Source organism: Loxodonta africana, chromosome 2, assembly GCF_030014295.1.
Source record: "Loxodonta africana isolate mLoxAfr1 chromosome 2, mLoxAfr1.hap2, whole genome shotgun sequence".
Classification (NCBI taxonomy): domain Eukaryota; kingdom Metazoa; phylum Chordata; class Mammalia; order Proboscidea; family Elephantidae; genus Loxodonta; species Loxodonta africana.
In genome coordinates, this window is record NC_087343.1 from 194856168 (window position 1) to 194859512 (window position 3345).

A 3345-nucleotide genomic window follows, 5' to 3' on the forward strand; every position below is an offset into this window, starting at 1 on the left:
GTGACGGTCAGAGGTTGACGGTCTCGGCTCCTGCACACAACGCTTTCCACTGAGCCCTCTCTGCGTCCAGGTTCTGGAACCTGTTCCCTCTGCTCGCCCCTTCAAACTTCAGGGTAAAGGAACCCAAATGCGGCTAGCCAAGGGCACTGCCCTGTTTTTGCTGGCTCCCCTCACCATGTAAAAGGCACCTCTATTACACTCTCCTGAAACATCCGATATAAGAGAATGAAGAAAACCAAAGACACAAGGGAGAGACTAGTCCAAAGGACTAATGGACCACAACTACCACAGCCTCCACCAGACTGAGTCCAGCACAACTAGATGGTGCCTGGCTACCACCACTGACTGCTCTGACAGGGATCACAATAGAGGTCCTGGACAGAGCTGGGGGAAAATGTAGACAATATTCTAACTCACAAAAAAAGAAAAAAAGAGACAAGACTTACTGGTCTGACAGAGACTGCAGAAACCCCAAGAGTATGCCCCCCAGATACCCTTTTAGCTCAGTAATGAAGTCATTCCTGAGGTTCACCCTTCAACCAAAGATTAGACACCCCTCTAAAACAAAATGGAAACCCTGGTGGTGTAGCGGTTAGGTGCTACAGCTGCTAATCAAGAGGTAGGCAGTTCCAATCCACCAGGCCCTCCTTGGAAACTCTACGGGAAGTGGCAACGGGTTTGGGTTGGTTTTTTTTTTTTTTTTAATAAAACAAAACAATACTAAATGGGCACACTGGCCAGGGGCAAGACAAGAAGACTGAAGGGGACAGGAAAGCAGGTAAAGGGAAACCCAAGGTCGAGAAGAGGAGAGTGTTGACATGTGGGGTTGACAACCAATGTCACAAAATAATATGTGTATTAATTGTTTAATGAGAAACTAGTTTGCTCTGTAAACCTTCATCTAAAGTACAAAAAAAAAATAAATTAAAAAGACACCAATATCAGTGTGCCATCTGTCTCCTGCTAGGACCCTTTCCGATCCTCCTGCCCCATAGGGGCTGTGCCAGGAAACTCATTTGTTGGCTAACTGTGAGACAATAAGTTCATAAACACGTGCTGTTAGTTGTTACACCAGTTAAACAGCCCGATTGTGTTGTAAGAGGAACTTGATGCTGAGTGTCAGAGAGGGGTGTTTTCCTTCTTCTAGTCCTACTTAATCCCCTGGAGTTGGGGGGATGGTGCTGAGCAGCCAGAGGTGGCAGCAGAGCAGGCAGAGGGTCTGGGACAGGATGCCAAGCTGGGCCCCGTCCCCTTTCCACACCTTGCATGGACCCCGGGACCAGGCCAAGCCCCAGCACCTTAACCCTTGGTCATCCTCCCTAGGAGTGGGAGGGAGCCAGGTCCCTTCCTGGTGGGCTAGGCCTCTGCAGGGCCTGGGAACCCAGGGCCTGTAGGGGACCTGCAGCCTTTGAAGACACATTCCAGAAAGCTGCTGCTCAGACATCAGTCCAGCCGCTCTGCCTGGAGCCTCAAGGGCCCCCAGAGAGACCAAGGCAGAGGTCTGGGCAGGGCATTTAGAACTTTCTCAATTGGCAATAAGAGTGAGTAAAGTTAGGCTGGAGAAGGTGGAAAGGGTGGGGGTTTCCCTCCTAAATTCCCATCACATAGGACACTTCTCTCCCTCCCCTTCTATCACCTGGTCACTCTCATGCTCCCCAAGAACCTTCCAGTACCCTCACTCAGCCCTCCTGAGATTTCTTCCCCCGCCCCCAACCCCGCGTCCCCATCTCCATGTGGTCTTGTTGTTGTTGTTGGTTACTGCAGAGTCGATTCCAACTCATGGCAACCCCATGTGTGCAGTGTAGAACTGTGTTCCATAGAGCTTTCAAGGCTGTGAATTTTCACAAGCAGATCACCAGACCTGTCATCCAAGGCTCCTCTGGGTGAGTTATAACCGTCAACCTTTTGGCTAGTAGCTGAGCACTTAGGCAGATCCATTCCACTCTCTTCCAGCATCTCCACAGATCAGAAAGGTTATTAGACAGAACATGAAATCTGTGCTCAGTCAACAATGAGGTCCCCTAGCTACCACAGAGGTGGAAGGGTGTCAGAAATATTTTTTCTGTATAGAACTAAGAAAACATCCAGCATGTCTTTGTGCACTGCTTAGAGTTATCAAATATTTATGTTAGGAGTATTACTAAGTAATCAAATAGCAGACAGTTATTGTGTATTTATACTGTACTGCACACCACCCTAAAAGCTTTATCTGCTTACTTAATGTTCACAACATTGTACTTACTTAATTGCTAACTTAACATTCACAACAAGTCTGTGGAGCAGATGTTTCTTCCTCCCCATCACAGACAAGGAAACTGAAACTCAAAGTGGGTGGTGATTTCTCAAGATCACCCCCATGTTAAGTGGATTTGAACCCAGATTGGCTGGACTCCAAAGTTAGTGCTTTTAACTACTCATGCCAGCAGGTGGGAGTCCAACCCAAAATCCTAAGTGCTCAGTCACTGTAACAGAAAAGCATTGCTTTTAAAAAGGAGCAAGAAAAACAGCACAGAACTCAGGAATAAACTTACAGGCCAACAATCAAGGCCAATAGCAAAGAAACGGTGCAACTTCACAAAACACTTCGAAGAACGGCTGAGTAAAAAGAGCATAGAGTGTGTTCCTGGGATTGTAAAGTCAATTCTCCTCAAATTACTCCATTAATTTGTTGTAATGCCAATAAAAATCCCATTAGTACTTGGAAGAAGAGCTTGACAAATTAATTTGGAAGAAAAATGCTGAAGTATAACCAAGAAAATTTTCAAGGAAGAATAAGGAAGGGGACTCACAGCATTCACTCATTCTTTCTGTGGCTATTTATTGAGCACAATTATGTGTCACCTACTGAGGACACAGACACCATCGCTGTTCTCAAGGAGCTTACAGTCTAGTGGATACTAAAATGTGCTGTAAAACTGTTGTTGCTGTTGTTAGCAGCCATCGTCTCCTGACTCATGGTGAACTTATGCAGAGCGGAACACTGCCCAGTTCTGCAGCATGTGCAGACCAGATCACTGTGATCTATAAGGTTTCCACTGGCTGATTTTTTCAGAAGTAGATCTCCAGCCCTTTCTTCCTAGTCCATCTTAGTCTGCAATTTCTGCTAAGACCTGTTCAGCATTATAACAACACACAAGCCTCCACTGAACAGAGGGTGGCTGCGCTTGAAGTACATTGGCTGGGAATCAAACACTAGTCTCCCACACGGAAAGCAAGAATTCTACCACTGAACCACCACTTCCCCCACTATAAAACTAGGGGGTGTAAGATATGGTTCTGGGGCAGAAGCAGACAGAAGGAAATAGTGAGAGCCCCAGTGCAAACTCTTGAAATGCAAGAGTGGGA